The 13,746-nt window shown below is 56.1% G+C and overlaps 1 protein-coding gene across 2 annotated transcripts in view; it reads right to left on the bottom strand.

Moving 5' to 3' along the window:
- The window catches only part of stac (SH3 and cysteine rich domain), a 231,442-nt gene that overhangs the window by 81,645 nt on the left and 136,051 nt on the right, over window positions 1–13,746 (bottom strand). The gene's annotated exons all lie outside the window — the stretch shown is intronic.

The raw sequence follows: 13,746 nt of genomic DNA, 5'->3' as shown, positions 1-13,746 counted from the left end.
ATGCGTCAGAAATAAACTAAATAATAAACAGGTCCTAGGCAGAACATGAATGAAAGAATCCAGCAGGAATGTGAATATTTACACTTTGAACACCACATTACCTTTTCCTAAATTTCACCAAAACTATTTGGGGCAAAAAAATCTAATCAAATTTAGTAATCAGTAAACATTGGCTTTAATTTGCAAAACAATTTTGAAAGGAAAATATTTGCATAAACATCTACAAATACAAAGTATGATGCAAGAGGATTTTCCTTTCATCTGCAACTGAACTGAATATTCCCTCCAGCTGTTTCTAAGTGATGGAGACATTGAGTGTGCCCTTCTCAGAGTACATACTCTCCATGTGAAAACAGCAACAAGGCAGCAGTGTGTTAACACTGGCTTTGCAGGTTCTATTGGGTTTCACGAGCGTTGCAATCCACCTTTCGAGGATATTATTGGGTTGCAAGCTTAAATTACAAGGCTTTGTAATAAACAGGTCTGGATTTCAATTCTGAATTTTAAACATGGGACACCAGCAAAGCTTTAATGTGCCTTTTCTATTTCCTGGTGTCAGTAGACCAAATTGTCCATTTGGTATTTTCTGATGATATTTGGTTTCTTGATAAAGATAGTTTGTTAGTGTAAGAGGTTCTCTCATGCATGCCGTCAAAGCATATTTTACTCATAAACACATTTGCAGACCAAGACAATGACCCTTGCCTGAACCCTGCATATAGCAAGCAAAGCTAATCTCAGTGTAGGAGCTGAGTGCTTCACCGAGCAGACGTTTCACTTCAAACAAATCCAGTTCTACGTGAACTTGTAACGCGGCCCCCCGAGATACTCGGCAGTGTAACACGGCCCCCCGAGATACTCGGCAGTGTAACACGGCCCCCGAGATACTCAGCAGTGTAACACGGTCCCCCGAGATACTCGGCAGTGTAACACAGCCCCTCGAGATACTCGGCAGTGTAACACGGCCCCCCGAGATACTCGGCAGTGTAACACGGCCCCCGAGATACTCGGCTGTGTAACACGGCCCCCCGAGATACTCGGCAGTGTAACACGGCCCCTGAGATACTCGGCAGTGTAACACGGCCCCTCGAGATACTCGGCAGTGTAACACGGCCCCCCGAGATACTCGGCAGTGTAACACGGCCCCCTGAGATACTCGGCCCTGTAATACGGCCCCCGAGATACTCGGCAGTGTAACACGGCCCCCCGAGATACTCAACAGTGTAACACGGCCCCCCGAGATACTCGGCAGTGTAACACGGTCCCCGAGAAACTCGGCAGTGTAACACGGTCCCCGAGATACTCGGCAGTGTGACGTGGCCCCCCCCCCCGAGATACTCGGCAATGTAACACAGCCCTCGAGATACTCGGCAGTGTAACACGGCCCCCGAGATGCTCGGCAGTGTGACGTGGTCCCCGGAGATACTCGGCAGTGTAACCCGGCCCCCGAGATACTCGGCAGTGTAACCCGGCCCCCGAGATACTCGGCAGTGTAACACGGCCCCCGAGATACTCGGCCCTGTAATACGGCCCCCGAGATACTCGGCAGTGTAACACGGCCCCCCGAGATACTCGGCAGTGTAACACGGCCCCCGAGATACTCGGCCCTGTAATACGGCCCCCGAGATACTCGGCAGTGTAACACGGCCCCCCGAGATACTCGGCAGTGTAACACGGCCCCCCGAGATACTCGGCAGTGTAACACGGTCCCCGAGAAACTCGGCAGTGTAACACGGCCCCCGAGATACTCGGCAGTGTGACGTGGCCCCCCCCGAGATACTCGGCAATGTAACACGGCCCCCGAGATACTCGGCAGTGTAACACGGCCCCCGAGATGCTCGGCAGTGTGACGTGGTCCCCGGAGATACTCGGCAGTGTAACCCGGCCCCCGAGATACTCGGCAGTGTAACCCGGCCCCCGAGATACTCGGCAGTGTAACCCGGCCCCTGAGATACTCGGCAGTGTCACACGGCCCCCGAGATACTCGGCAGTGTAACCCGGTCCCCGAGATACTCGGCAGTGTAACGCGGCCCCCCGAGATACTCGGCAGTGTAACACGTCCCCCGAGATACTCGGCAGTGTAACACGGCCCCTGAGATACTCGGCAGTGTCACAGGGCCCCCGAGATACTCGGCAGTGTGACGTGGCCCCCCCCGAGATACTCGGCAGTGTAACACGTCCCCCGAGATACTCGGCAGTGTAACACGGCCCCTGAGATACTCGGCAGTGTCACACGGCCCCCGAGATACTCGGCAGTGTGACGTGGCCCCCCCCGAGATACTCGGCAGTGTAACCCGGCCCCCGAGATACTCGGCAGTGTAACACGGCCCCCGAGATACTCGGCAGTGTAACCCGGCCCCTGAGATACTCGGCAGTGTCACACGGCCCCCGAGATACTCGGCAGTGTAACCCGGTCCCCGAGATACTCGGCAGTGTAACGCGGCCCCCCGAGATACTCGGCAGTGTAACACGTCCCCCGAGATGCTCGGCAGTGTAACACGGCCCCCCGAGATACTCGGCAGTGTAACACGGCCCCCGAGATACTCAGCAGTGTAACACGGTCCCCCGAGATACTCGGCAGTGTAACGCGGCCCCCCGAGATACTCGGCAGTGTAACACGGCCCCCGAGATACTCAGCAGTGTAACACGGCCCCCCGAGATACTCGGCAGTGTAAGACGGCCCCCGAGATACTCGGCCCTGTAATACGGCCCCCGAGATACTCGGCAGTGTAACACGGCTCCCCGAGATACTCGGCAGTGTAACACGGCCCCCCGAGATACTCGGCAGTGTAACACGGCCCCCCGAGATACTCGTCAGTGTAACACGGCCCCCCGAGATACTCGTCAGTGTAACACGGCCCCCGAGATACTCGACAGTGTAACACGGCCCCCCGAGATACTTGGCAGTGTAACACGGCCCCCCGAGATACTCGGCAGTGTAACACGGCCCCCCGAGATACTCGGCAGTGTAACACGGCCCCCCGAGATACTCGGCAGTGTAACACGGCCCCCCGAGATACTCGTCAGTGTAACACGACCCCCGAGATACTCGGCAGTGTAACCCGGTCCCCGAGAAACTCGGCAGTGTAAGTCGGCCCCCGAGATACTCGGCAGTGTAACACGGCCCCCCGAGATACTCGGCAGTGTAACACGGTCCCCGAGAAACTCGGCAGTGTAGCACGGCCCCCGAGATACTCGGCAGTGTGACGTAGCCCCCCCCCCCCCGAGATACTCGGCAATGTAACACGGCCCCCGAGATACTCGGCAGTGTAACACGGCCCCCGAGATACTCGGCAGTGTAACACGGCCCCCGAGATACTCGGCAGTGTAACGCGGCCCCCCGAGATACTCGGCAGTGTAACACGGCCCCCCGAGATACTCGGCAGTGTAACACGGTCCCCGAGATACTCGGCAGTGTAACACGGCCCCCAGAGATACTCGTCAGTGTAACACAGCCCCCGAGATACTCGGCAGTGTAACACGGCCCCCCGAGATACTCGGCAGTGTAACACGGCCCCCCGAGATACTCAACAGTGTAACACGGCCCCCCGAGATACTCGGCAGTGTAACACGGTCCCCGAGAAACTCGGCAGTGTAACACGGTCCCCGAGATACTCGGCAGTGTGACGTGGCCCCCCCCCGAGATACTCGGCAATGTAACACAGCCCTCGAGATACTCGGCAGTGTAACACGGCCCCCGAGATGCTCGGCAGTGTGACGTGGTCCCCGGAGATACTCGGCAGTGTAACCCGGCCCCCGAGATACTCGGCAGTGTAACCCGGCCCCTGAGATACTCGGCAGTGTCACACGGCCCCCGAGATACTCGGCAGTGTAACCCGGTCCCCGAGATACTCGGCAGTGTAACGCGGCCCCCCGAGATACTCGGCAGTGTAACACGTCCCCCGAGATGCTCGGCAGTGTAACACGGCCCCCCGAGATACTCGGCAGTGTAACACGGCCCCCGAGATACTCAGCAGTGTAACACGGTCCCCCGAGATACTCGGCAGTGTAACGCGGCCCCCCGAGATACTCGGCAGTGTAACACGGCCCCCGAGATACTCAGCAGTGTAACACGGCCCCCCGAGATACTCGGCAGTGTAAGACGGCCCCCGAGATACTCGGCCCTGTAATACGGCCCCCGAGATACTCGGCAGTGTAACACGGCTCCCCGAGATACTCGGCAGTGTAACACGGCCCCCCGAGATACTCGGCAGTGTAACACGGCCCCCCGAGATACTCGTCAGTGTAACACGGCCCCCCGAGATACTCGTCAGTGTAACACGGCCCCCGAGATACTCGACAGTGTAACACGGCCCCCCGAGATACTTGGCAGTGTAACACGGCCCCCCGAGATACTCGGCAGTGTAACACGGCCCCCCGAGATACTCGGCAGTGTAACACGGCCCCCCGAGATACTCGGCAGTGTAACACGGCCCCCCGAGATACTCGTCAGTGTAACACGACCCCCGAGATACTCGGCAGTGTAACCCGGTCCCCGAGAAACTCGGCAGTGTAAGTCGGCCCCCGAGATACTCGGCAGTGTAACACGGCCCCCCGAGATACTCGGCAGTGTAACACGGTCCCCGAGAAACTCGGCAGTGTAGCACGGCCCCCGAGATACTCGGCAGTGTGACGTGGCCCCCCCCCCCCCCGAGATACTCGGCAATGTAACACGGCCCCCGAGATACTCGGCAGTGTAACACGGCCCCCGAGATACTCGGCAGTGTAACACGGCCCCCGAGATACTCGGCAGTGTAACGCGGCCCCCGAGATACTCGGCAGTGTAACACGGCCCCCGAGATACTCGGCAGTGTAACGCGGCCCCCCGAGATACTCGGCAGTGTAACACGGCCCCCGAGATACTCGGCAGTGTAACACGGCCCCCCGAGATACTCGGCAGTGTAACACGGCCCCCGAGATACTCGGCAGTGTAACGCGGCCTCCGAGATACTCGGCAGTGTAACACGGCCCCCCGAGATACTCGGCAGTGTAACACGGCCCCCGAGATACTCGGCAGTGTAACACGGCCCCCCGAGATACTCGGCAGTGTAACACGGCCCCCGAAATACTCGGCCCTGTAATACGGCCCCCGAGATACTCGGCAGTGTAACACGGCCCCCCGAGATACTCGTCAGTGTAACACGGCCCCCCGAGATACTCGGCAGTGTAACACGGCCCCCCGAGATATTCGGCAGTGTAACACGGCCCCCCGAGATACTCGTCAGTGTAATACGGCCCCCGAGATACTCGGCAGTGTAACACGGCCCCCCGAGATACTCGGCAGTGTAACACGGCCCCCGAGATACTCGGCAGTGTAACACGGTCCCCGAGATACTCGGCAGTGTAACACGGCCCCCAGAGATACTCGTCAGTGTAACACAGCCCCCGAGATACTCGGCAGTGTAACACGGCCCCCCGAGATACTCGGCAGTGTAACACGGCCCCCCGAGATACTCAACAGTGTAACACGGCCCCCCGAGATACTCGGCAGTGTAACACGGTCCCCGAGAAACTCGGCAGTGTAACACGGTCCCCGAGATACTCGGCAGTGTGACGTGGCCCCCCCCCGAGATACTCGGCAATGTAACACAGCCCTCGAGATACTCGGCAGTGTAACACGGCCCCCGAGATGCTCGGCAGTGTGACGTGGTCCCCGGAGATACTCGGCAGTGTAACCCGGCCCCCGAGATACTCGGCAGTGTAACCCGGCCCCCGAGATACTCGGCAGTGTAACACGGCCCCCGAGATACTCGGCCCTGTAATACGGCCCCCGAGATACTCGGCAGTGTAACACGGCCCCCCGAGATACTCGGCAGTGTAACACGGCCCCCGAGATACTCGGCCCTGTAATACGGCCCCCGAGATACTCGGCAGTGTAACACGGCCCCCCGAGATACTCGGCAGTGTAACACGGCCCCCCGAGATACTCGGCAGTGTAACACGGTCCCCGAGAAACTCGGCAGTGTAACACGGCCCCCGAGATACTCGGCAGTGTGACGTGGCCCCCCCCGAGATACTCGGCAATGTAACACGGCCCCCGAGATACTCGGCAGTGTAACACGGCCCCCGAGATGCTCGGCAGTGTGACGTGGTCCCCGGAGATACTCGGCAGTGTAACCCGGCCCCCGAGATACTCGGCAGTGTAACCCGGCCCCCGAGATACTCGGCAGTGTAACCCGGCCCCTGAGATACTCGGCAGTGTCACACGGCCCCCGAGATACTCGGCAGTGTAACCCGGTCCCCGAGATACTCGGCAGTGTAACGCGGCCCCCCGAGATACTCGGCAGTGTAACACGTCCCCCGAGATACTCGGCAGTGTAACACGGCCCCTGAGATACTCGGCAGTGTCACAGGGCCCCCGAGATACTCGGCAGTGTGACGTGGCCCCCCCCGAGATACTCGGCAGTGTAACACGTCCCCCGAGATACTCGGCAGTGTAACACGGCCCCTGAGATACTCGGCAGTGTCACACGGCCCCCGAGATACTCGGCAGTGTGACGTGGCCCCCCCCGAGATACTCGGCAGTGTAACCCGGCCCCCGAGATACTCGGCAGTGTAACACGGCCCCCGAGATACTCGGCAGTGTAACCCGGCCCCTGAGATACTCGGCAGTGTCACACGGCCCCCGAGATACTCGGCAGTGTAACCCGGTCCCCGAGATACTCGGCAGTGTAACGCGGCCCCCCGAGATACTCGGCAGTGTAACACGTCCCCCGAGATGCTCGGCAGTGTAACACGGCCCCCCGAGATACTCGGCAGTGTAACACGGCCCCCGAGATACTCAGCAGTGTAACACGGTCCCCCGAGATACTCGGCAGTGTAACGCGGCCCCCCGAGATACTCGGCAGTGTAACACGGCCCCCGAGATACTCAGCAGTGTAACACGGCCCCCCGAGATACTCGGCAGTGTAAGACGGCCCCCGAGATACTCGGCCCTGTAATACGGCCCCCGAGATACTCGGCAGTGTAACACGGCTCCCCGAGATACTCGGCAGTGTAACACGGCCCCCCGAGATACTCGGCAGTGTAACACGGCCCCCCGAGATACTCGTCAGTGTAACACGGCCCCCCGAGATACTCGTCAGTGTAACACGGCCCCCGAGATACTCGACAGTGTAACACGGCCCCCCGAGATACTTGGCAGTGTAACACGGCCCCCCGAGATACTCGGCAGTGTAACACGGCCCCCCGAGATACTCGGCAGTGTAACACGGCCCCCCGAGATACTCGGCAGTGTAACACGGCCCCCCGAGATACTCGTCAGTGTAACACGACCCCCGAGATACTCGGCAGTGTAACCCGGTCCCCGAGAAACTCGGCAGTGTAAGTCGGCCCCCGAGATACTCGGCAGTGTAACACGGCCCCCCGAGATACTCGGCAGTGTAACACGGTCCCCGAGAAACTCGGCAGTGTAGCACGGCCCCCGAGATACTCGGCAGTGTGACGTGGCCCCCCCCCCCCCCGAGATACTCGGCAATGTAACACGGCCCCCGAGATACTCGGCAGTGTAACACGGCCCCCGAGATACTCGGCAGTGTAACACGGCCCCCGAGATACTCGGCAGTGTAACGCGGCCCCCGAGATACTCGGCAGTGTAACACGGCCCCCGAGATACTCGGCAGTGTAACGCGGCCCCCCGAGATACTCGGCAGTGTAACACGGCCCCCGAGATACTCGGCAGTGTAACACGGCCCCCCGAGATACTCGGCAGTGTAACACGGCCCCCGAGATACTCGGCAGTGTAACGCGGCCTCCGAGATACTCGGCAGTGTAACACGGCCCCCCGAGATACTCGGCAGTGTAACACGGCCCCCGAGATACTCGGCAGTGTAACACGGCCCCCCGAGATACTCGGCAGTGTAACACGGCCCCCGAAATACTCGGCCCTGTAATACGGCCCCCGAGATACTCGGCAGTGTAACACGGCCCCCCGAGATACTCGTCAGTGTAACACGGCCCCCCGAGATACTCGGCAGTGTAACACGGCCCCCCGAGATATTCGGCAGTGTAACACGGCCCCCCGAGATACTCGTCAGTGTAATACGGCCCCCGAGATACTCGGCAGTGTAACACGGCCCCCCGAGATACTCGGCAGTGTAACACGGCCCCCCGAGATACTCGGCAGTGTAACACGGCCCCCCGAGATACTCGGCAGTGTAACACGGTCCCCGAGATACTCGGCAGTGTAACACGGCCCCCAGAGATACTCGTCAGTGTAACACAGCCCCCGAGATACTCGGCAGTGTAACACGGCCCCCCGAGATACTCGGCAGTGTAACACGGCCCCCGAGATACTCGGCAGTGTAACCCGGTCCCCGAGAAACTCGGCAGTGTAAGACGGCCCACGAGATACTCGGCAGTGTAACACGGCCCCCCGAGTTCCTCGGCAGTGTAACACGGCCCCCCGAGATACTCGGCAGTGTAACACGGCCCCCGAGATACTCGGCAGTGTGACGTGGCCCCCCCCCGAGATACTCGGCAGTGTAACACGGCCCCCGAGATACTCGGCAATGTAACACGGCCCCCGAGATACTCGGCAGTGTAACACGGCCCCCGAGATGCTCGGCAGTGTGACGTGGTCCCCGGAGATACTCGGCAGTGTAACCCGGCCCCCGAGATACTCGGCAGTGTGACGTGGCCCCCCCCGAGATACTCGGCAGTGTAACACGGCCCCCGAGATACTCGGCAATGTAACACGGCCCCCGAGATACTCGGCAGTGTAACACGGCCCCCGAGATGCTCGGCAGTGTGACGTGGTCCCCGGAGATACTCGGCAGTGTAACCCGGCCCCCGAGATACTCGGCAGTGTAACCCGGCCCCCGAGATACTCGGCAGTGTAACACGGCCCCCGAGATACTCGGCAGTGTAACACGGCCCCCGAGATACTCGGCAGTGTAACCCGGCCCCCGAGATACTCGGCAGTGTAACACGGCCCCCGAGATACTCGGCAGTGTAACACGGCCCCCGAGATACTCGGCAGTGTAACACGGCCCCCGAGATGCTCGGCAGTGTAACACGGCCCCCGAGATACTCGGCAGTGTAACCCGGCCCCCGAGATATTCGGCAGTGTAACACGGCCCCCGAGATACTCGGCAGTGTAACGCGGCCCCTGAGATACTCGGCAGTGTAACACGGCCCCCGAGATACTCGGCAGTGTAACACGGCCCCTCGAGATACTCGGCAGTGTAACGCGGCCCCCCGAGATACTCGGCAGTGTAACACGGCCCCCGAGATACTCGGCAGTGTAACGCGGCCCCCGAGATACTCGGCAGTGTAACGCGGCCCCCCGAGATACTCGGCAGTGTAACACGGCCCCCGAGATACTCGGCAGTGTAACACGGCCCCCCGAGATGCTCGGCAGTGTGACGTGGTCCCCCGAGATACTCGGCAGTGTAACGCGGCCCCCGAGATACTCGGCAGTGTAACGCGGTCCCCCGAGATACTCAGCAGTGTAACACGGCGCCCGAGATACTCGGCAGTGTAACACGGCCCCCGAGATACTCGGCAGTGTAACACGGCCCCCGAGATACTCGGCAGTGTAACACGGCCCCCGAGATACTCGGCAGTGTAACACGGCCCCCGAGATACTCGGCAGTGCAGCACGGCCCCCCGAGATACTCGGCAGTGTAACACGGCCCCCGAGATACTCGGCAGTGTAACACGGCCCCCGAGATACTCGGCAGTGCAGCACGGCCCCCGAGATACTCGGCAGTGTAACACGGCCCCCGAGATACTCGGCAGTGTAACACGGCCCCCGAGATACTCGGCAGTGTAACCCGGCCCCCGAGATACTCGGCAGTGCAGCACGGCCCCCGAGATACTCGGCAGTGTAATACGGCCCCCGAGATACTCGGCAGTGCAGCACGGCCCCCGAGATACTCGGCAGTGTAACGCGGCCCCCGAGATACTCGGCAGTGTAACACGGCCCCCGTGATACTCGGCAGTGCAGCACGGCCCCCGTGATACTCAGCAGTGTGACGCGGTCCTGAGATACTCAGCAGTGTAACACGGCCCCTGAGATACTCGGCAGTGTAACACGGCCCCCGAGATACTCGGCAGTGTAACACGGCCCCCGAGATACTCGGCAGTGCAACACGACCCCCGAGATACTCGGCAGTGTAACATCGTCAGGATCTCAGAGTGCTGCACATTAGAGTGCTCCATGGCCTATGGATAACAGCTTACGAGTAAGAAACTTAACTAGGGAGCAAAGCAGTATAAAGATGATTTCCTGAGATATTGTTTTGTCAATGTGTGTTCTCTGCAGGGAAGTACTGGCAAATGAGAGAAGTTTCAGATTTTGAAAGAATTGGTGAAAGTTTCAGGTTGTTGAAAAGTTTCTTTTGAGGTTAAGACTCCAGAACCAGTTATTAACTTACAGCCGATTCCAAATGAAAAGACTAAGCTGCTGTACCTGACCTTTGATAGCACATTACATACACGCCAAAAGCCCATGAGGCTGTCAGCATTATGGAGTAGAATCCCCAGGAGTATCCAGTGCTAAGTAAAGCAAGCATTTTATTGCTATTGCCCTTCACAAGGACCTACACATGAGAGGTTAGATTTTGCATTCTCACAAAGAAGACAATGGCACAAAGGAACTGGCTGAACTCTGTACTTGATATGCACATTGCCCTTTCCTCCTGTGAACCTGATTGAAGTGAGGTTGTGAGAATTAAGCAGGCTCCTCTTTCACATTAAAGGGAAGCGAACATGGTGTGGGTTGAAAAGGTCGTCCGGTTGGCTAAAGTGGGTCCTGGGAAAAATAGTTTGAAAAACACTGGCATAGAATACAAGTATAGCAAAACTGGAGTCAGTGGGATTCAGGGGGAAAACTGACTGGAGTCATACCTGGCACAAAGGATATTGGTTATGGAAGTTGGAGATCAATCATCTCAGGAGTTTCTCAGGGTAGCATCCTAGACCCAACCATCTCCAGCTGCTTCATCAATGACCTTCCATCCACCATAAGGTCAGAAGTGGGGATGATTGCAATATGCAACTCCTCAGATACTGGAGCACTTAGGGCAAAGGGGATCAAAGGTTCCGGGGAGGGTGGGGGGTGAGGTGGGGGGGGGGGGGGGGGGGGTGCAGGATTAGGCTATTGAGTTGGATGATCAGCCATGATCGTAATGAATAGCGGAGCAGGCTCGAAGGGACGAATGGCTTTCTCCTGCTCCCATTTTCTATGTTTCAATGCCCAAATGCAGCATGAAGGGGATAAAAATCATTTGAGTGCAGCAAAGTTGCTGGGAAGCTGCGAGGACTCCAAGTTACAGCTGTGAAAAAAATGGACAGAGAGGAACTCTAATACCACAAAGGGGGCTATGTATCTTTTTGATCTTTATGTCATCTTTGTCTACAGGAATAGTGCCAGAAGACTGGAGGATAGCAAATGTTGTCCCTTGTTCAAGAAGGGGAGTAGAGACAACCCCGGTAACTATAGACCGGTGAGCCTCACGTCTGTTGTGGGCAAAGTCTTGGAAAGGATTGTAAGAAATAGGATTTATAATCATGTAGAAAGGAAGAATTTGATTAGGGATAGTCAACAAGGTTTTGTGAAGGGTAGGTTGTCTCACAAACCTTATTGAGTTCTTTGAGAAGGTAACCAAACAGGTGGACGAGGGTAAAGCAGTTGATGTGGTGCATATGGATTTCAGTAAAGCGTTTGACAAGGTTCCCCACAGTAGGCTATTGCAGAAAATACGGAGGCATGGGATGGAGTGTGATTTAGCAGTTTGGATCAGAAATTGGCTAGCTGTAAGAAGACAGAGGGTGGTGGTTTATGGGAAATGTTCAGCCTGGAGGTCAGTACTACTGGTGTACCACAAGGATCTGTTTTGGGGCCACTGCTCTTCGTTATTTTTATAAATGACCTGGAGGAGGGCGTAGAAGGATGGGTGAGTAAATTTGCAGATGACTCTAAAGTCGGTGGAGTTGTGGACAGTACGGAAGGATGTTGCAGGTTACAGAGGGACATAGATAAGCTGTAGGGCTGGGCTGAGAGGTGGCAAATGGAGTTTAATGCAGAACAGTGTGAGGTAATTCATTTTGGAAGGAGTAACAGGAATACAAAGTACTGGGCTAATGGTAAGATTCTTGGTAGTGTGGATGAGCAGAGAGATCTCGGTGTCCATGTACATAGATCCCTGAAAGTTGCCACCCAGGTTGATAGGGTTGTTAAGAAGGCGTACAGTGTGTTAGCTTTTATTGGTGGAGGGATTGAGTTTCGGAGCCATGAGGTCATGTTGCAGCTGTACAAAACTCTGATGCAGCCGCATTTGGAGTATTGTGTGCAGTTCTGGTCGCCGCATTATAGGAAGGATGTGGAAGCATTGGAAAGGGTGCAGAGTAGATTTACCAGAATGTTGCCTGGTATGGAGGGAAGATTTTATGAGGAAAGGCTGAGGGACTTGAGGCTGTTTTTGTTAGAGAAAAGAAGGTTAAGAGGTGACTTAATAGAGGCATACAAGATGATCAGAGGATAAGATAGGGTGGACAGTGAGAGCCTTTTTCCTCGGATTGTGATGGCTAGCACGAGGGGACATAGCTTTAAATTGAGGGGAGATAGATATATGACAGATGTCAGAGGTAGGTTCTTTACTCAGGGTAGTGTGGAATGTGTGTGGAAAGCCCTGCCTGCAACAGTAGTGGACTTGCCAACATTAGGGGCATTTAAATGGTAATTGGATAAACATATGGATGATAAGGGAATAGCGTAGATGGGCTTTAGATTTGTTTCACAGGTCGGCACAACATCGCGGGCCGAAGGGCCTGTACTGCGCTGTAATGTTCGATTGTTCTATCCATAAGTAACTGCTTTCCACACACTCAAGCAGCACAGATGTCTTGATTGTGTATATGTCCTGTTAGTGATGGGATATTGTAATTAGACAAATGTAGATTTTCTGTAATTGGTTAAATTCTACTGTGGAAAACAAATAAAGTAATCAAGACTATTAGTTGTGATTGTATGCTTATCATCTTCGAATACAATTTTGACTGGTGTATGTAAAGTACTTGTAGTTGAGCCTAAAGCTATAATTGCTGTTGTATTCCTTTGTTTGGAGAACTTGTGGGCCATGTGTTGGTAAACAGGTTCCCTTGTTATAGCTTGAATAAAGATCTTAAAAGAGAATTCAGTGTCGCCTGGTCACTCGAGGGAACAGAAATGTAGCATTTGGAGAGCTGATTTCAGCTCCCTAACAGAGCAAGGCCTGGATAATATTCAGGCTTTGGCTGACAAGTGGCGAGTAACATTTGCGCCGCACAAGTGCCAGGCAATGATCATCTCCAACAAGAGAGAACAGAAACCTCGCCCCTTGACAATCAATGGCATTACCATCGCTGAATCCACCACTATCGATATCCTAGAGAGTTACCATTGACCATGAAATGAACTGGACTAGCCAAATAAATACTGTGGTTACATTAGCAGCTGAGAGACTAAGAATCCTGCAGCATTAACTCACCTCCTGACTCCCCTAAGCCTGTCCACCATCTACAAGGCACAAGTCAGGAAAAAGATGGAACACTCCCCACTGGCCTGGATGAGTGCAGCTCCAACAACACTCAAGAAGCTTGAATTAGGCTTTTCGTCTTTTCAGTGCTAATTTAAAAATAAAACTGTGATTTGCTTTCCTGGTTCCTAGTTTCACTTGTTGGGATTACATGTCCGAAATTAAAGATACACACCCTCTGAATTTCAATCAGTTAATTTTAAGATGCAGAAACTCAGTGAAAGGA

This window comes from Scyliorhinus torazame, chromosome 11, assembly GCF_047496885.1.
Source record: "Scyliorhinus torazame isolate Kashiwa2021f chromosome 11, sScyTor2.1, whole genome shotgun sequence".
Lineage (NCBI taxonomy): Eukaryota > Metazoa > Chordata > Chondrichthyes > Carcharhiniformes > Scyliorhinidae > Scyliorhinus > Scyliorhinus torazame.
This window is presented reverse-complemented; position numbering and strand designations above follow the sequence as displayed.